This window comes from Falco biarmicus, chromosome 8, assembly GCF_023638135.1.
Source record: "Falco biarmicus isolate bFalBia1 chromosome 8, bFalBia1.pri, whole genome shotgun sequence".
Classification (NCBI taxonomy): domain Eukaryota; kingdom Metazoa; phylum Chordata; class Aves; order Falconiformes; family Falconidae; genus Falco; species Falco biarmicus.
In genome coordinates this window covers 1,006,339-1,027,385 of record NC_079295.1, presented here as the reverse complement: position 1 = coordinate 1,027,385, position 21,047 = coordinate 1,006,339, and the positions used below count along the sequence as shown (strand labels likewise).

Below are 21,047 nucleotides of genomic sequence, written 5' to 3'. Positions count from 1 at the left end.
GCGGTCCTCTCACCCCTCCACAGATCTGCCTGTTAGTCCTCTAGCAGTCATTCCCCATGGAGGGACCACAAGTCCTCCACACCTACCCACCAGCTCACCAGAAATGAGTCAGACCACGCCAGAAGTGACACTGCCTGACCTGCAGGAGATCTATTAGACCAGTATCGATGGTTTCAAGACAGAAAAGCCCACCACCATCCACCAGCACAGCAGAAAAACAACCAGAAGAAACATCATACACAAACCAAAGGCACCCATCCGAACCCCACAAAGGCAAAATAGCTGAAAAAAGGCACTCTCCACAAAAAAAACCCACCACACAGATCACAAGATAAGATAAAAATGCCATAACCCCAGGAACGCAGGGCCAACAAACACAGATTCTGTCCATTACAGTAACACACTTTGACACTAACTCGCTTGACCTCTGACATACTTGACCTTGTTGCCCCCAAACCACAGCACATCGTAGCCCTAAGGCAACACAAAACGGAGCACAAAGTCCCTGAAGATCTCCGCCAGGGCAAAAGCAAAGCCCAGAGCCACACAGGAGGGTGGGGTTGGAAGGGACCCGTGGAGGTCCTCTGGGCCAAGCCCTCTGCTCCAGCACGCTCGCCTCGAGCAGGTTGCTGAGAACTGTGTGCCCTTGGCCTTTGAAGATCCCCAAGGACAGAGACTGCACAACCTCCTTGGGCAACCTCTGCCAGCATTTGATCGCCCCGAGGGGGAAAATTTGCCATTTCTATCTCTCCTTTCACTGTACCACATTCCAGAACAGCCATGAGATGACAAGCTCAGGCTTGAAAGCCAGTGCTGTGGCTGGCCTGAAATTCTGTCCCCCTTTTTTTCATCCACTAGTAGCTAAAGGAGGACAAAGAAGGATTTCTTTCAAAGGAGAACGTCTCCTTTCCTCTGTCCTTCTTCTCTACCAGTGATCTGGATTCTGAGTGCTGTGCCACTGTCCTAATGGCTGGGATAGGGATACTTCTTGTAGGACAGGGAGGAGGTGACAGTGGAGATGATCAGGCTGGGGAAGCTGAAGGAAAACGCAAGCAACTGGAGTTGCCTGGAGCAAGAGTGGCCAGCTTCCGAGCTAGGTCACCTCGTGTCCTCAGCTCCCATGCAGGAGCTGAACCACACACATGGACTGCAAAGCAGTGTGACCCATAGAAAAAAGTTTGCTTGGCTCGGGATCGCCCAGGGGCATTTAACTGCAATTCCGCCCTTGTCAGCAGGAAGGAAACATGCCCTGCAAGCACACACTGAGGCACGACACCTTGCCCGGGGCTAAAGGGTACCTCAGGAGACCTACATGGGACCCCCCAGCACCTGGATTGCTGGCTGGAGGATGGGTAGGTCAAAGGACCCTGATGGGAGCCCTGCAGGCTCTCATACATTGGACCAACGGGCACCTTCCCTTGTCATACAGAGCATCCTCTCGGATGCTCTGGACAGTTTCTGGTAGATCTCTGGAGAAGAGCTTCTCCCCAGGCCTCTCCCATGGGCTTGCTCACCCCCGGAGCCCTTCCCAAGCACAGCCCCAGCAGGTGGATGCAACCGGCGTTGCAGGGAAGAACAAGCAGCAGGCACCACAGTCAGCACTGCGGGAAAGCTGGGACCCCAGACACCCACCCAGGCTCTCCAATCCCAGCCTGGCCCACAAGAGTGCCTTTATCTCCCTTTCCCAGAAGTGCTGAATTCCCCTTCCAGCATTAGCCACTGGACCCACGCTGCTTCTTGCTGCAGTGTACAACAGCCACAAGAGAATTTGCTAGATGTCTCTGATTTCCTGCATTTTTCCTGAACAGGGCGGGTGTGTAACTCTCTGAATCACTTCTATTTGAAGCAAGGCATTGCTTAGGGTCAACAGTGAAACGAGACACGGGCCATCAAAAGCTGACTACTTTTCCCCTTCTTTGCCATGGTCACGGCCTACCCCACAGACTCGCCCCTGGCCGTGTCGGCCACCGGCTGGGTGAAGGTCATGGCTAACCGGGCAGGGGCTCCTGTGTGGCGCTCATCCAGCCCTGATTGCCAAGGGTGAAGCCTTAGCACCCAGGTGGGATAAAGCCTTCCCAAGCAAGGGTGGTGCTCCAGGGGCACCACAATTCCTGCCGAAGCTCACCACACATTTCATTTCCCTGTGGCGCCTGGCAGGACACGAGCGGCTCTTGACTGCTGCTAGTCCCCCCGTCTTTTGGTAAAAATGGAAGTTTTTCCTCCTGCTGGGCCTGCTCCAGTTCCAGCGCCTTGGGGCCTGAGGCCTGGCACGGCCTGTGTGCCAGAGGCCTTCCGACCGCTAGGCCGGCCTCCACCAAGAGGAGTCTGCCTCAGGCCACAACGGTCATCTCTAGGAAAAACGGCTTCTTTTATCGAGCAGGACCCTGTCCAAACCCCAGGGCAAAGCGCTGGCCGCAGGCGCAGGGAGGTGGCCCTTGCCCCCTGCCCTGTCCTGCTCGGGGCTCCCCGGGGCGAGGCAGGCCCGGCCATACTGGAGAGGGCCCCAGCCCCGCCCCGCAGGCCCCGCCCACTTTCCGTTGGGCTCAGACCGTTGGTCACGGGGAGCCCACGGCCACCACAGGCAGCAGGGCAGAGCCGTGCTGGCACGCAGCGGCGCTGGCAGGAGGCAGCCTCTGGCCCAGCAGCGCTGCCACAGCACCAGCACCCCGCTTCCCAGCCTCGCCGTCGCCGGCTGGGCCCCCTCCTCGCTGCACGGCCAGGGCCCTCCTCTCCCGGGCAGGATGGGCCAGGCCAGCTGCTGCTGCGGCTCCAGGTGGGCTCCCCCCGGGCTCGGGGACACGCGGGCACAGCTGGGCCACGCAGCACTGGCGTTGCTCATGCCCGCCGCTCTCTGCTCTGCAAGGAGGCTCTCAGCGACGCCGAGCCGGTGCTGAGCGCGGACGTGCGGCTGACCCGGGGCCGCAAGAGGAGCGAGAGGCGCCTTCTGCTCCTCCACGAGGAACTGGTGGTCGCCAAGTTGCGGTAAGACCCTCAGAGCCCAGATCCTTGCCCCCAGCCCCGGCCCAGGGACACCCTGGCACCAGCCCCAGGCCCCGGCCCCTCGGTGCTGGAGGCACCAACGTCCGTCCCAAGGGCAGGTGGGGGACAGGGCTCTGCGCGTGGGGACCCAGCCCAAGGAGCCCCCCTCCGGCTCAGTGCCCGCCTCTGCTCTCTGCAGACACGGCACCAGCCTGCGCCCACAGCTCCGCCTGGCGCTGGACCAGCTGTGGGTGCTCAGCAGCGGGAAGGAGGCTGCGGGGCAGGATGGACAGGAGGAGAAGGAAGGCACCGATGAGGACAGCACCTCTGTCATCCTCGCCTGGCCCACCGGCTCCTGCATCGCCACTTTTGGGTGAGTCGTGGTCGGGCAGCAGAGGTTCCCAGCCGTACCCACGCCATCCCATGAACACAGGCCTCTGCCTTGCGTGCAGAGCTGGGCAGGGAGCAGGCAGCTCGCTGGCAGGGAGGGAGGGATGTGGGATGTTTCCCCATCCTGCATCCCCTGGTCACCTTTTCGTCCCCAAAAGGGAAGGGCAGATGCAGCCGCTCAGGCAGGACAGAGCGACCCAGGGCTTGGACAGCGCCTCTGTCCTGCCCCACAGCACAGGGCTGTGCAGGCACCCACCTTTGCCCAGGGCTGGGGGCAGCAGGGCCTGACGCTCTCTCTCCTCTCTATCTGTAGATCCCAGGCACTGAAGGAGCTGTGGGTGGCCACGCTGCTGGGGTAAGCCGGGGGGATGCTCCAGGAGAAGCTGGATGGATGGGGGAACACAGCCCCCAGCTGGGGAAGGTGCCCCCGTGGCTGCGAGCAGCTCTCGGGCACAGCTGCCTGACAAGAGACAAGAGACGGCTTGGGGCTCACCCAGCTCTCTCCCTTCCCGGTGCACAGGACACCAGAAGGACGCACGGGAGCCCGCGTCACCCATCTGACATCCATCAAGCTCCTGGAGAGGGAGCTGAGCCGCCGCCACGCCGTGAGTGTCTCTCTGCTCTGGGCCCTGTCCCCAAGCACTGCTCCTGCAGCCGAGCAGCAGAGCCATGGCTGCTCACCTTCTTCCCCTCCTTCTCTCCTGCCCAGTGGAGGACACTGCGCGCCAGGAGCCTGGAGAGGCTGATGGAGGCACAGGCAGAGGTGAGAATGGCTGCCTTGCACCTGCCTGTGGCTGCGCCGGGATGCGCAGGGACTGGGGTGAGCTTGTGCGGGAGGGACAGAGGGTCTGATGGTGCCACTCAGGGAGCAGAGAGTTTTGGGAAGCCAGCAGCACGCCAGCACGTTCTGACTGGTGACACTGGGAGGAACCCTGCCACATGGGGAAGAGAGCCCGGGAGGGCAGAGGGTCCCAGCTCTGCCGCGCTCAGGCTGCTGGTGGCCCTTTCTGCTGCGGGGCTGCTCTCCAAACACAGCCCGATTCTTGGTTCTTGCAGGCTCATCCCAAGCAAGGGCCTGCGACGGCCCCATCTGCAAACGCAGGGGGACTTTGCCCCGCACCAGGTGAGTTTGGGAAAGCAAGGCAACCTCCTGCAATGCTGTGCTCACTTGTCCCGAGTGTCGCCATGCAGGTTGGGCAGCCCACGGAAGGATGTCACCTGGACGGACAAGGACAACTGCTGGGCAGTGCCTGCTGGATATGCTTCTGCGGGGACACGGAGCCTCTGCTGCTGCCCGCAGCTTGCAGGAGGGCAGGGCGAAGGCTGGCACAGGCTGACCCCGTGGCACGATGGCTCTCAAGAGCCTCTAAGTCAACACCTCCGAGCCACAGCCGCGGTTCCAGCTGCTGCCTCCCTGCCCATCCTGCCGTACCACACAGCACCGTGCTGCCGGCAGGGCAGCGCAGGGCAGGGCAGGCGCTGGGACCGCTGGCCTGGGGTCTCCATTGGTGGTGTCTTACTCTGTTTTCCTCTGCAGCAGGAGGGAGCAGCAGCGGGAGCAGCACCAGCAGGAGGAGGATGGGGCTGCCCTGGCCCTTCGCCCTGCGGCGCACCCCGGCCGCTGCCCAGGCGCCAGGGCAGGCGGGCTCCAGCTGCAGCAGGGCGCTCTTTGGGCAGCCCCTGGCAGCCCTCTGTGGGGAGGACAACACGCTGCCCCGGCCCATCCAGGTAAGCCAGCCTGGACAGATGGGGTCCCCAGCCCTCCCTCCGGCTGCTCTGGAGAGGGCCTGCGTGTCCCCAGCAGCTGCGGGGTCAGGGCACTGGACTCTGCACCCCCAGAACCTGCTTCTGGTCCCAGACCCTTTGTGGCGCTTAGGCAACCACGTCTGGGGCAGAGCTCTGGTCCTTGCCACCGCTTGGTTCTTCAGCCAAGCAAGTGGCCTCCTGCCTCTCCTGCAGGAGCTGCTGGCTGTCCTGCGCCAGCAAGGACCAGCAACGGAGGGGATATTCCGCAGAGCTGCCGGTGGGACAGAACTTCGGCAGCTGCGCGAGGCCCTGGACCGCGGCAAGGACATCGACGTAGGAAGCCAGCCTGCGCTGCTGCTGGCCGTCATCTTGAAGGTGAGCACTTCTGACGTGCAGCTGGAGGAGCTCCTGGCTGGCCTGCAGCGTTCAAAGGCTCACCTGCAGCCCTTGGCATTGCAGGACTTCCTGCGAAGCATCCCCACCAAGCTCCTCGTCGTCGACCTCTACGAGGACTGGATGGCAGCCATGGAGAGGGCCAGCAAGCAGGCCAAGGTGGAGGAGCTGAAAGCGTAAGTGTGGGCAGCAGCCTGCCTGGTGAGCAGGGACCGGGAGAGTTCTGGGACCTGCCTGGAAAGGCACGGGCTCCTCAGAAAGCTGTCTTTTCGGGCAGCTGCAAAGCTGTGCAACACGGCCGCTGGCTCCCACCCACCTGGGGCCAGCTGCAGGGACGGCTGTGGGCACCCTCTGCTTCATCAGCCTTGTCTTCCTCTTCCCTCAGGGTGGCTGACAAGTTGCCTGCGGCCAACCTCCTGCTCCTGAAGCGGCTGATGGCCCTGCTGCAGCACATCGGCCACAACGCAGCCACCAGCAGAATGAGCTGCAGCAACCTGGCCATCTGCGTCGGGCCCAACCTGCTGAGCCCACCCAACAAGGACCTGCTCCCGCTGCAGGCCATGCTGGCGGTGACCGAGAAGGTACGCCCTACCCAGCAGCCAGTGCTGCCTTCCAGGCCCATCGGAGCTTGGCTGTTGCGAGGTCCCTGGCTGCCTCCTCCCTTGGGCCAGTGCTGGTGGGCTGGGTGCCTGGAAGAGCAACCCCCAGCCGCAGCCGCCTGCGCAGACGAAGGGTCAGCAGTGGGAAAGGCTGCTTGACACGTCTGCAGGCACCTGGCTTGAGACCAAGGCTTTGATGTCTGCAGGTGAACGTGCTGGTGGAGTTCCTCATTGAAAACTGCGGGGACATCTTTGGGGAGGAGGTGGCCGGCCTCTCCCCTCCATCAGCCGAGGAGGTGCCAGCACCCATGGACCGGGGCACAGGTAGGAGGCGGGACTGAGGCTTGTCACAGACACTGGGGCTTGGGATGCCAGAAACCTCAACGCTGACGAGACAAGTGGTGTAGGGCTCGGCTGGGCTTTGCTTAGGTGTTCTTGACTTCCAAGAAGTCGCGCTGCTGCACGTGCTTTTGCTTTCCAGAGCTGCGGTGCGAAGAGCAAAGTGGCCCTGCAGGCACAGCAGAGACCCAGCGTCCGGCAAAAGCCTTTCTGGATGCAGCCGCCTCTCTGCTGGGCATCGACAGCGGAGCTGGGGGAGACACAGGGGCAGGGCCCAAAGCGGCAGAGGTACGGCAGCTCCACAGACGCTGGGGCAACATGTCTCAGGTGGGACAGTAATTTCCCAGGAGGCCAAGCAGCCGCTGGGCCTCCTCCTGGCAGCCGCTCTCTTGTGCCTTTGGGGTTCCTCCTCTCCCCCCAGAGTGGTGCGTGCTAAGGAAAACTGGAAAGGCTGTTTCTGGAATGCACTTCATTAAGTATGATCTGCTTCATCAAACAAAACATAGCTACAAAATACCCACAAAAGGACAGAAAGGAGTAGCTGCCACCTTGAGAGGGCTTTTGCTCAAATCCTACTCCGTCGCAGCTTCATCAAGTCTAGGCTGCGTTGGCTGGACTGTGCAAAATGTGCACGATGCAAACCAGCATCTCCTCTGTAGAGCTCATACAGCAATTTGGCAGTCAGGCCCTCACTACCCCAGGCTGTCACTTGCCACCCGTTACCTCCCAAGTTTCTGGTTTAGGCACCTCCAGATTTGCCTCCAGGCACCCCCGAGGGCACGGCAGAGTCCCTGGCACGCCTGCCACAACTGACCAGCCTGCCCCAGGAAACCAGGTAGGAAGAGCTCCCCTTGCCTGACCTGAGAGCTCGCTGCAGGGGCTTGGGGCTTTCCCCATCTCATCACGCTGTGGGATGGAAAGGTTTGCAGGCTCCCACCAGGAGAAGGAAAAGTCAAGGAAAAGGAAGAGAAAAGAAGCCTGGGCAGAGGAGAGGGACAGCACAGCAAAAATAAAACGGAGAAGAGAGGAAGCGATTTTGTGGACCCAAACCTGAGAAAATGCAGGAAGCTGCAGCACGTCAGGAAGGCCAGGTGCGTACCACGCGCTGCTGCCCATCTTTCCCAGCCCTGAACACGGCCCTAAGTCAGCCCAGCTGGCTGGCAAGGGCCGGCGAGGGCTGGTGCTGAGCAGGGTTTGGGATGAGCCCCACGGCAGCTCCCCGGGGGCTCCCCGTCGAGCCCTGCTGCGCGGCACAGGGGCACTGTCAGCATCCCTGCGCACGCACAGCTCCCTAGGGACATCACCCCTGGGGAGAAGGCACCGGAGCCGGCCTCGAGTGGAGGCCAGCAAGAGCTGTCCCTTCTGGGCCATGAGGAATTCCTCGGAAACAGCGTCCCCCAAAGAGGGGGGAACCAAATCCTGCCTCTTCCTGCCTCTGGGGGCTTATCAGAGCTTTCTGACTCTGTCGTTGCAGGTGCCGACTGATTTTCACCGGCTGAACAGCTGTGACTCCTGGGCCCCTGCAGCTGCTGTTGACAATAAAAGAATCTTTTCCCTCTCCTGACTGTGTCTGCCATAGGGTCTTGTGGAGTGGGGAGCGCTTGTGCTGGGGTGGACCCTCGGGGAGGAGATTGGGATGGTCCCTTGCCCCAGCACCCTTTCCAGCGGGCATCGGGGCTGAGCTGAGGGGCTTTAGGAGGAAAAGCAAAGCACAGAGCCACACAGGAGGGGGGGGTTGGAAGGGACCCGTGGAGGTCCTCTGGGCCAAGCCCTCTGCTCCAGCACGCTCGCCTCGAGCAGGTTGCTGAGAACTGTGTGCCCTTGGCCTTTGAAGATCCCCAAGGACAGAGACTGCACAACCTCCTTGGGCAACCTCTGCCAGCATTTGACCGCCCTGGGGGGAAAAATTTGCCATTTCAGTCTCTCCTTTCACTGTACCACATTCCAGAACAGCCACGACATGACAAGCTCCCTACAGCTCTGGCAAAACCAAACTGGGTGGAAATCAGAAACTGGTACTGCTGTATAAGCAGCACAGCCTTTAAACCCAAACCAAGGGTTTAATTCTAAAGGTCAGCTGTTGGAGCACCATGAGGCTCTGGTGGGACAGCTCTGGAAAGAGTTAAGCCTACGCATCTTCAAAAGTTCTGCTCACCTTGGAAGAGGCCACATATGCAGGGCTAGCGCTGCCCGTACCCTGGAAGGTTAATTTAACCCTAATTTCTAAATAGCACTGCAGATACCATTTGAAGGGCACAGCACTGTCTGCCTCTGTCTCACTAGGAGCAAACACTGACCCGCTGGCTAATTATTCAGCTGCTTTGGGGGGCGGGGGTGGGGGTGGGGGTGGTAATTTGCAGTAGATTTAAAAACCACCCTCTTGCCAATTCAAGTCTGCTCCGACTTCAGTGAGAGCAGCTGGGGAGAACTGCAGTCAATGCTGACATGCTCTTCAAAGCCTTCACTGCCCCCAGCCTGCACGGTTTGCTCAGAGAGCAACAGAATTGCCCGTCAGCCAGAACAAGGAACAGAATCACTAAAGCAGCATCCCCTCATCGGCACTGTTTTTAAGTTTATCTCCTCCGTGTTTTGCTGTCTCTCCATATGGCCGTTTTGTTAATAAAGGCAGTGTCGCCAAAGGCTTGAGGTAATAAACAATTAAATTAGTAAATGAAAAAAATTGTGTGCTAGAGGGGAGAAGCCAGTATGGGAATGGGAACTGCGTGTTCTGCCCTTGCTTACACCACACCTGACCAAGAGCCTTTATACATTGCCTGAAAAATCAGTTATCTGCAGTGAATCCCAGTGACAAGACAAATAGTTACAGCTTTTTTTCTTTTTTTAAAAAACAAACAAAACTTGGTCTCTTCTGCAAGGTCAGCTCCAGTTGAATGTGACAGCAGCGCATCCCTGGGAACGCCGAAGGGGATCTGCACTGAGCCACCAGGCACCCTCCTGAAGACGAAGCAGCTGGCTGTACGACCGCTGCTGGAAACCAGGCAGCAGCGAGCTTCACCTGGAGCACAGGGCTCTGGATCAGGGAGGTCAGGGACCAGGCTGAAGGAGACAGGACCCCGCATTACGACTGTCATGAGAAGAGGAAATCCCAAGGAAGGTCTTCTGCCTCCTCCCTCGTTACAAGGCGCTGGGAAACCATTTGCGCCCTGTGGCAGCACATAACAGACCCAGCACGGGGGTTATGCAGGCAGAAAAAAGCTGCCACTGATTAAGAAAACTTACACCCTAGGCCTGTCTCTTCTTTCCTGATCACAGAGACGTGACATGCAGCTGCCTTCTGTGGTGCCAAGAGATGTCAGCCTTAGCAGTCACATAAAACATCTCCGAGAAGACAGCATGACAAAGAACAAGTAGGAAATGACCTAAGAATGATGCTTTTTCCTTTCTGCAGGGAGAGCAAACACTTCCATCAGTCCATAACAAGCCTTTGGCACTTGTCAATACGGCAAAAATCAGGCACTTAGGGAGGCAGGAAAAGAAGATGACAATGGAGCAAGGAGGAGAAACAGCCACTTTTGTCAGCAGGTTACATCAGCCCCCAGCTAAGCTGCAACAGCTCCTTCATGTTGACTCATTCCTCCAGTCTTTTTTTACCCAAGACAGACACAAATCCTCCCCTTGCTGGATCCAGAGGATTCCCTAACACGCTGGGCTGCCTGGCAGCTGGGAAAGCAATCTGACAGGGAAAAGCACACCCGACAGACACAGGATTTGACAGTGTGAGCACAGGACGACACACTGGTCCCAAGGGTCGCAGATCTGCAGACACCCTGGCAAGCAGGGATAAGCCAACCGAGGACGCAGGTACGCAGTCCCTACACCCCTCTTCCAACCCAAAAAGCCCCGTCTCAACACACAGATTTGGCGGGTTTTTACTTATTTTCTTCTGGTGGCAGAGATACTCCCTCCCTGCTGCTCCCTGCAACTGAGAATAGAACAGACACAACTCACCCAGCAGAGAGGAGAGGGGTACAGGGAAGCTGGTGCCTGAGGGGGACTGCAAGGAATTCCTGAAGTCACTATCCCAAAGTGAAGTTCACCACAAATCATGCTGGCTTGCTCAGGTAATGATCTTGTCTCCCACAACGCCAGCAGCAAGCTTGCCTTAACAGGAAGAGCAATTATCACTCGAGGGTTAAGAGTACCACCGGGGTGGCAGCACGGCCACCTGCATTACAGCATTTTCCTTTTCTGTTTCAAACAAGACACCAGCCTTTCGTTTGCCCTGTTGCCGCCCCTTAAATTAACCTCATTCAGTTTGTCAAGCTGTCCGTCAGTCTGCATAACATTCCCGATGCAACGCTCCTGTGAAAATTTCAGTCGATAACTCGCCCTTTCAATTGGAGACCATGATCTCTGAGCCTCACAGCCACCGTTTGCAGATTGGCCAACAAATGGGAGACAGGGAAATGACGGCTCACCCCCCTGCAGCAACCTCCAAGCAGGAACCAGAGCAGCGGCTTTGGCGCTTTAGAGGACACAAGGCTTGGGTTCAGGGACACGGGGGAATGAAGGATGCCCGTGTCACCCATCAGCTGGGCTAAGGCACAGCGCAGCCTGCTCCGCTCTCAGGTGGACACGTGCACGTCACCCTGACACCCGACTGCATCCCAGGCTTTATCTCCACAATTATTCAGTCCCCTCTGCTTCCCGTCAAGGAGCTGCCAGGCAGCGTAAGGCAGCCAAGGGCAAAACTTCAACTGGGGCAGCAAAAGAGCGGCAGAGCAGGCAGCTGCTGAGGGCCAGGGCGCAGCTCGGGCACATCTCGCCCACGCCCGCGCTGCTCCCATCAGGCAGCCTCAGCAGCACCGTGCCCGGAGTCTGTCTGAAGAGCCTTTGGTGAAGCGGCTGATGGAGCAGGTTCCCAGGACCTGCCTCCTGGCACGTCTCCATGAGAGCAGCAGCTGCCCTGAAAAGCAGAGATGCGCACCATGGGGGAACTCAGCCCCGTGGAGTCAGCAGGGGGGATCATCACACACACAGAGTCACAGAGCGGCTGGGGCTGGCGAGACCTCTGGAGATCATCTGGTCCAAGCCACTGCTCAAGCAGAGCCCGTCTTTATTGCAGGGAAAGAAACCGTCCCTGAGCCGCCTCGTATTACTGCTCTAGTGACTGATCAGCCCCAGGACTGGCAGAGATGGCGGTGAAGCACGACAGGCTTTATTGCCCAGTCCCATGGGTTAGGGCCCTGAGGCAACGGAGGGGCAGATGTACCCTGCAAGCCCCCCGGCTACACCGCGAGCTGCCCGGGGAGGAGGGAGGCATTGCACCGGGGCAGCAGGACCCGAACAGCTCTGCGGGTCACTGCCTGCGACAGGCATGCAAACCCATCATTTCAACACCAGTACCAGCCATCCCTGGTGGCTTGCTCTCGCCACAGATGGAAAGCGGGTTTTCATGGTGGATTCAAAGAAAGCTGCCCTGGGAAACCCTCCCCCACTTGGAGGTTACCGTTGGACAGTTACTTCTCTGACATTCCCAAAAATGCACCTCTGAAAACCAGCACAAGCCAGAAGCGAAGCAGGCTTTTCAGAGCAGAGATCGTGCAAGTTATGGCCTCTGATGTGTGCTTATGTGTATTCCTGGTATGGCATGAATAACAGGCATTAATTATTCATTACATCATTCAAGTGGTGTTTTTTCTCTTGACAGTCAGAACCAAAAGCTTTCTCCTTGCAGAACTGGCACAGACTACTGGAGGAGGAACACAGATCCCTTTGCTAAACCACCTTCCCACATCATTAAAAACAACGAGAATTTGTGCACTCTTGCGGTGGATTTCACTGGTTCCAAACACCTCAACACTTCAACAGGATCTGAATGCATAGAACTCCCAACACTGACCAGACGCCGTAGGATTCACTGGAGGGCACAGAGTACGATTTAACCGAAAAAGAAACCAGCTTCCATGATGTAAAACCTTTAATGATGTCTGGCTCAAGGAAGTGGTATTGACCGCTGTCAGAATCACCAGCCCAACTCAGCCAGAAGCAGCAGCACCCAGAAATGCTCATCCCTTGGCAGGGCACTGCTGCGTGCAACTAAGAGCCAAAAACGTCACCTACCAAGGCTGGGGCCTCCAAAATAAGGAACTGAAGCCATGCACGATGATGCATGTCTGGGCGATGCTGCCCAAAGCTCCCGGGAAGGAGGAGCTGCAGGGAAGAGCTGCGCCTCGCCAGCCAGCTCAGCTCCCCGGTGACAGCGGGACAGCAGCAGCAAAGGCAGGGCAGAGCCCTTTGGGGATGAGCGGAACAACATCTGGAGGATGCCCAGGAGAGCTGCCTTCTGTCAGCCTGTGTACTAACACCACGCATCCTCACCACCAAGGAGAGGGCTTCAAAAACTCCAACCCCTTCATCTACAGGGTTCTAAAAGGGACAAGGAAAATGCCATGCAACAGCGTTACAGGCAACATGGCACAGGGAAAGGCAGCAACAAGCGATGGCAGCTCTGCCACCAGTAACGCCAGCGCTGGGATTTACCAGCTCCTTCATGCAGATGACACACGCCAGACTGGAGCTGGCACGCGTTCACCTGCAAACAAAATACCCGACAACGGAGCTGTGGAGGGACTCTGCACAGCCTGGATGAAAGATCTGTACCACGTTCTGCCTGAAACGGTGGTAAAGACCAGGCATCGACACTGGGCACCCCAGCCTAAGGCAAGAACGAGCTTTGAAGTTCTACTGGAACACACTGCAGCGATTCCCAAGGTCAGACTTGCAGCCGTACGGGTAGGATCTGCCACCAGCGCAGGACACGTAACAAGACAGCCAGCTCTTCTGCCAGCCCAGAAAGCTTTGGGTGCGTCAGCTACCAGGGAACTACTGGAACTGCACTGCAACCAGAAGACAGACCTATAGAAAATGCAACGCATCTAGTCCTTTCTTTAGGCACAGCTACGCTTCTCCAGCTGAAATGCTCGCCCTTTGGGCAAAACATTGACACGTTCACGTCCAAACAGAAAAGATTAAGGTAAGGTCAACTTTCAATTTATAAATTGTTAGCCCAAGCGTAAAAGCTTTTCAAGGTACCTGTAGTTCAAAATCCAGCTGACATTTAAACAACTGGTTATTCCAGTGGGGAGAAACCCTCCTCTTTCGGGGAAGCATGCCTTCTGTTTGCAAGCAACTGTTTTGTCAAACGTGAGACTTCCCTGCAAAGCCTGCATTGCCTGGCCTTGCTGTTGACTGGTTTACATGCACATCCCCAGCAGCCAGGGTTGAGATGACCAGTGGCATCCAAGGGATTTGGCATCATCGTTTCAATTCGGTTTATAAAAAGTTTATATCCCTGCAATTGTTTTCAAAATGTCAGCCTTCCTTTCTGTTACAGAAAGCTTCACGTTCTCGGGAATCCTCTGATATCCCCTTCCGTGCTCAGAGAGAGGACAAGACATTTTAAAACAGCTGCTTCAAAAGTTAGTATCCTTTTAAATTAAAGTTTAATTAACTGAATTTGTTCTCGATTTCAGCCAGTGGAAGCCAGGACACCAGATACAACGTTCTCTTGCCTACACTTTGTTGTTGCTGCTGTATATGCCTGAATGCAAATGTCCTGTAGGAGCCTTTAGTCCAGGAATGCTTTGCCTCACCCCTTTTCAAGCTTGGTAGGGAAAAAAAAAGAAAAGAAAAAAAAGCTTGTGCTCCAGATGCAAGCAGTGTGGAGTCTCATGCGTCTTTGGCTGGGGCTTTTGGCAAAGAGATATGATGGATATTTCTCAGGCGGGATGGACCTGACTTTCAGGAAAGCTTAAATCCAGCTTTACAGAAATCATCATTTCAGCACGGTCTCTTACACCGCTCTTGCTTTAGTGGTATTCAGCGATGTCCCCGTGCGCTCCCGAACAAGAGTTCTAATGAAGCAGCGGTTGCTGCTCATCTCGTAACGCAGGAGAGCGAGAGACCCAGGAATTGCTCTGGGTTTCAGACTGGGCTTGTTATCCCGCCTCACACGTCCGTAATTAAACACCATCTCAGACACTTAGATTTCCACCTAAGAGGACACCACCCTTCTCTAGGCATTAGCTGCTACTTATGCCATGAATCCCTTCTTTCCGTGTCCGCACCAGCCACATATTGTCACGTTCTCCTTTTCCCTGGCAGAACCCCTGTACACTTTATGCCCACCAAGATGAGTCACACAAAGGCACGCATCTCGCCTAGCACTCACCAGCGGGGATCTTTCATTCCCAAACACTGAGACACTAGCCACAGTGTCCTGCCTTCCTATCGCCTGGGCTTCCAGCGTCAACGGCATCTCTACCGAGCTGTGAGGCTGGATAATCCCACACGGCACAGGGCTGGAGTACCACACAGCAGCATCCTCCTTGTGCTCCTATAAGGGACAGAATCAAAGACAACTTCAGAGTGACCTCTGAGGAAACTCCAAGCTTCTTAACATCCACCACAACGGCAATTCACCCACATTTTTAAAAATCCCTAGGAGAAAGCAGAAAGGCACAACACAAGGAGCAAGATTTGTATGGGCCTAATTAGCATCCTCACAGGGTCCAAAAGCTGCTGCACTCGCAAACGCCCACTCCGGTGCTGGCGGCCTCCTTGCAGCAGCTTTTCACAACCCTCCAAGTTCTCCTGCATGAAAGCACCCCAAAGACTAGAACCGAAACTGCTTTCTGAAGAGTTCAAACCGCTCCTGAAGTTCATATTCAGGTAGCTTCCCGTTCTCTCCAAAACTTTAGGTTTGAATATAAAACAGCAAGGTCTTATCCAAACCCCGTTTTTTTCCTAACAAACCCCTCGATAACGACGTTTGAGGGCAGGAGGCGAACACGACGCCAAGCCTGAGGAAGGACTCCATAGCAGCCTGGAAGATCGCTGTCGTTCACAAGGGTCAGCATCCACTCGCAAGGGAACTTCAGAAAGCACCGTCCAAATGTCAGAACAGGGCTGAGCACGGGCAGTGGAGGAACGACACATCCGGGTGAAGAGATGACCAAAGGGAATTAGAGACACTGAGAGAATGTAGAAGTTGTTTACTCCCCAAACAGCATGAAACAGACACAAGGCATTTGTCTCTGCCAGATAGACATTTCCTACCTCTACGGCAATCGATCACCTCTAACTTCTTCTTACTCAACAGCCTCTTGTAAAGGAGGGGCAGCCCCAGACTCCCGTGGCAGAGGCTGCCCAGTGCCCTGCCCCAGTGCTCTCTCATCAAGCTTTGCCCCTCCCTTGCCCCAGGAGGCCGGCAAGGACCCTCCCACAGTCCCAGCAAGGCACGAGCTCTGCGGGAGCCTTCCCGCTGAGGACCAGCGCTCCCCAAAGCTCAAGGAAAACAAGACTCCCGCATCTCAGTAAAAGCAACTCCCTCCTCTCCCGTACCGCTCTCGCCCTGCCTGAAACCTCAGCCGCTTGCCCCCGCGATGGAGGGCACCAGCACCGCCTGCCTCTCGCAGTGGGTGACCAGCCTCTCCCAGCTCCTGCAGCTGCCTGGGTCCTCCACACACCAGCCCACACACTGACTCTTCCCATTCCCACTCGTTTTACAAAATTGCAGCCCAGGCACCCAGTGGGTGACTCTGCCGGGGAGAGGGAACAGCACCAGCGAACTGCGTCCCTCTCATCATTAAACTGGCACCCGCTGCGGCGCAACGGCATTGAACGACGCTGCAGCTTTTGGCTTAAGTCTGGGAACGTTCATGCTCAAGAGAACCAGAGAAACCTGAGCTCACCTGCCACACCAAGGACTAGTTTCCCCTCACCACTCCTGCCGTAAGCCCCTTTCCCATTTGCACACGCCTTCATTAACTGAGCCAGACCCCAGCTTTCAGCAGGCTGCTCGCCGCCTTCCAAACAAATGCTGCATTTTGGGCCAACCCAGCACGAGCCCACCGCTTGCAGGGAGAAGCAGGGGCAGTCCTTTGGAGATTCATTACTCCTCAAGTCCCAGACAACAGGCCAATAGTGAATATAATCACTGCTCCCTTAAAAAAATATAAAATAAAAAAAAGACAGAGGCATGGCCCTGAGCACTGAGCACAGGTGCCTCTCAACATGGGCTGCTTTCAAAGCACGGCTGTGCTCACAGCGAGCTGGGCAGAACTAGCTCGTTAAGCAACATTTCTCATTTGGAGCTGAAGCCAGGACACCCCACGCCAGGCAGCGTGCTGGGCATGGGTACGCGGGGAAAGGTGGCCAGCTGCAAGGAAAGCGCCGGTACCTGGCTGTGAGAGGCACGCCAACACCTCCTGGCCAACACCATCCACGCCCACCACCAGCGCCAGCTCGTATCGCCCCACCGTGTTGGAACACAGGGTGACCTGCTAGAGGAGAAGAGCGTCAGATACTTAATCACTGCCAGAAGCCATCAGCCACGCGTGGTGTCCTCTGGCTCTCACCCACGGTCAGGAAAGGGAGCGATATTTTGCCTTAGTTCTCCTGCTGGTCCACGTGTAGACCACTGTCTTTCCGAGTAACAAAACTCTTCTGGCGATATCCGATTTATTAAGTACGCCTTGCATACCAGGGCATATGTAAGCTAAATTAAAGCACAATTCATGTTCTACTTGCCACTGGGACCAATTTTTACTCTCGACTACAACAGCATAAATCCAGAGGAAATCTGTTGACTTTCACAGAATGAGTCCAGCTTTACAGTGGGAAGCCGAGGGCAAAACGTGGCCCAGCAGCAGCTGTGCAGCTCACGGCTGCTGGAGCTTTTCCAGTCCTCGCTGCAGTGGATGCAACCATTCTGCTCCACACGAGAGGAAAGATAAGACCGGGAAGAATAGCAAACTGCTTTATGCAATGACATCTTTCTTTTAACAGTCACCTTCTGTCCCCATCCTTCCTCGGCCCACTTTAAATCAAATTGCTCTAAGCAGCTCGGACACGCACGCATGGCTTCTGTGCTTGACCGTAGGGTACATGATCCTTGGCTTACAACTTTGGAAACAAAACGGTGCTCCGCCCCAGAGTACCCCAGCTCACAAAAACCTAACACGAACACCGATCTCTTACTTGCGTTATGCCCAAAGCCAGCAGCACTACAGCCCTCCTGCGCACCAGTGAAGCTTCAGCTCCACCTGCTGAAGCACGTATGGCCGGGCTCGTGCCATACCTGGATACCCAGGGCTCCTTGGGAGCGGATGGTCCCCTTGCAGGGCATTATGGTGAATTCAGTTGGCTTGATGTGATGTTGGGCTCCCTTTCTCCAGGACGGGCAAGTGTTGTCTGATATCTGAGCAAAACTGGTGACGCTGCGCTGTCCTGAGCCTTCGCCAGGGATGCGAAGGTTGAAAGTCATGGGAACCAAGGAGGTGTTAGTGAGGCGACACGGCAGGGTGCGAGGAAAGCCTGGGAAGGTGAGACAAATATCAGTTAAGTCCCCGGCTATCCCGTGATTCCTGGTGTGACTCTCCTGTTAGGATAGACCGGTGCTTGTTGTTTATCTCTTTTCAGTGTGAATGAGAGGTAATGGAGAAGCTCAGGGAGGAGTGAGTTGTGACTGAAGTTGCTTTTTCCATGGATGGCACAGCTTGCTTCCTTGGCAATGGGCAGTGCCGTTGGTGCTGAAGAGCTGTCTCTACCTGTGAGGAGCTCTCTCACCTGCCCCCAAACCAGCCCCAACTCTTTCTCACTGATCAGTGTGCACCCAGACAGAGCATTTATTCTGAAAATTCAGTCTGTAAAATCCCCCATTAACTCCATGAACATTCCCCCAGTTTTCAATATATGAAAGTAGGGCATTGTCATGTAAGGAAAAGAAAGGATGAGACCGGGCACTACAACATGATGCATTGCACTCTAATGCAGTTTCTCTAGGCAGGACCCTTAAGGCATCTCCTGTTTCTGGGCAACCAGACTGAGCACATGACAACTCGGCCCACCTCACTGCAGGCAAACCTGATGCTTCCTTAGAAATGAGCAGGAACTGTGTCTCACCTTACCTAACAAACGGGGACATCACATCCACACTGCCTTTGATTACTGCCCACAAAGCCTGACATCACTTCAGCTCTGACACTTGCTTTCCACAACGGAAAACCAGTGGTACAACCACACTGGGTGAGGGGGTGGCTCCTGCAGAGGCAGGACACCAGCCCGCAGCTTGGTCTGGAGCGGACACCAGCTCTGCCAGAAGACACCTCCCATGCCCTGCTTACCAAGTGCTATTTGAATAATGACAGGGAGGAAAACCACCCGCAGACACAGCAGATAGTCCCTCTGTGCCCAGCAGCAGTGACCATTGCCCACCGCCAGCAATTACTCTGGCAGGGAGGCGGGGGTGGGGCACAGAAAGGACATGCACCGACTGACCCACTGCACAGCCCCAAATGGGACCGAAGTCACCAGATGCAGACAACAGCCAGCAGCACAGTGACAAGAAGCAAAAATACAATAGCTGCCTTCAGCTGAAAAGGCCTTGTTAATGAAATCAGATTAAAGTAGGATGAACCTCCTATTACACAACCGCATTTCTGCCGGTGCGTTTCTTGTGGGTCTATTTATTCAAAAGGAAGCAGAGAAGTGGCCGAGTGGTGATGCAGGGAGAGGGGGAAGTGGCTCAGGGAAAGTATTGAGATTTCCTAGAAAGGCCACGAACCGCATGAAACCACAGAGGCATCCTGGGCACAGAATGATCATGGCCCTTCAATCAATCCCCAATTGATTTCACATGTAAACTTTAGATCATCTCAGTACAAAGCCTTTTCTCTGAGACTCGAGATGGAGAATCAGAATCTGCATTTCAGTGGAGATGCTCTGGGTGCTCAGCCACCGGCTCCGTCAGTGGAGCAGTGCTTCGGCTGGAGAAGGAGAAGGAGCCCACATCTCTGGAGACATCACTGCCCAAACCAATGCCGAGCTACTGCCTGGGCTTATTACCGGGCAGGTGATAACGAGGAGCCCTCACAGCACAAATTAACAGCTCACACTAAAGGTCAAGTGGGTAAGTGGTGTCCTCGCCTTGCAACAGGAACGTTCACCCTGAGCAGCCACAGGCTAGCGTGTGGCTCCAACTCCCTTCTCCTGCAGCCCCATCCCCTGGGCCCTTCTGGGACAAGGGCTCTCACCATCATTCTGCCGCCAAGGATTGGGAGGTTGGGGCTGAGCAGGCTCTGAGGGCACCAGGAAAATCCTGACTTTCTATTCCTTTGGTCCTGTTTGATCTCACGGCAGCAAAATACCACCTGAGCAAGCGGCAGCCCTGTTTCTAACACCCTGAAGGCTGCTGTGGAGGAACACAAGCGACAGACGCTCCCAAAGCGCTTCATTTCAGTAAGGCACAGACCTCCCCACCAGCGGTCCAAGCCCAGGGCACACTCACCAAAGGAGACGTCGCCGAATGGAGGGAAGGTACATGGAAAGGGAAAGTCGGTCCGATGACACAGCCCCTGTAAGGACAAAGGCAGAGGAGGAACTGGCTTGGTTAAAAAGAACTGCAAAGTGTTCGGCTTTCGTTACCACCGGGACGGATAGAAGCTGGTCTCAGCAGCACGGTGGGTTTCAAATCAACCCGTCACCCCTGCGCTCGGCACAGCATCCCTGTGCACAGGAGGCAGCCAAAGCAACGTGGTCAGCAGGTGGCAGCTGCTGAGGTGGCTCAGGGCACCAGGGCAGGCAGGGTACACCCCCAGGTTGCTGCTGGCCCAGTGAAGGACCCTGAACAAGTGATGGCTCTGTGCCTCAGTTTCCCCATCTGTCATGTGACGGGCAGAGCTGTCCATGCAGAAGCAGGTTCATTGTAACTAGCCCTCTCAGCCACAGGTTCCCTGCTTTGGTATCTCTTTGCTGGAACTGGCCTTTCCATGGCCTATATGGACATCTTCCTCAGACCTTATTCCACACTACCATTATGCGTGCAGGATTTTGAGGCACGAATCCACAGGAGCCCCAGACATCTACTGAGAAACGCAGCACAAGCACTACACAGTGGATGGCGGAATCTTGGTGGAAAGTATCAGCTTGTCACCAGTGCACCGGCTGACACATCCAAGAGCAAGACTATTTGCACCACCAAACATGAGTGTCCTGAAGCCACCACACCAGCCTGCCCATCCCTAAATTCAGAGAGGTTCCAAACTCCCAAACTCACCAACATCCACTGAAATCAGCACTTGAAGCTGCACAACATTCATTAATTTCATGGTTGATGCCAATCAATGCCAGCTCTGCCTCTTGGTGAAAAAAACAAATACAGATCAAGGAGCACAGTGACCCGTGCCTCCTAGTTTTATTCACAGGACTGCCACCGGGTCTCTCGTACACATGAACAGACCCCAGCCTCCCGCAGGAGGGACCTGCACTCACCCGTGGTGTCCCAGTTCCAGCATCCCTTTCTAAAGAGCAAAAGAACAAGCGTTCAGGACCTCGTCAGGTCTGTTTCCAAGCAAAGAGTGATCACCTATGGTTTGGGCATCTTCTGACTGCACAATCAAAAAGCACTCAAAATCTGACTTTCAGGAGTTTCAATCCCATGCTAATTCTCGATTCCTGGAGCTGAATCCGTTCCTGAGAACAAGTTAGGTAGCAAATCCCTTCTGGCAATGAGGTTCCCTCTCCAAGGACCTCACGTAATCAGACTTAACCTGCCAAGCCCCAGCATCCTACTCTGGA

General features: G+C 56.0%; 1 pseudogene; it reads right to left on the bottom strand.

Annotated features, from left to right (window-relative positions):
- Positions 1-11,263: 11,263 nt before the first annotated feature.
- LOC130153738 (hydrocephalus-inducing protein homolog) overlaps positions 11,264-21,047 on the bottom strand; it is a 66,659-nt pseudogene continuing 56,875 nt past the window's right edge.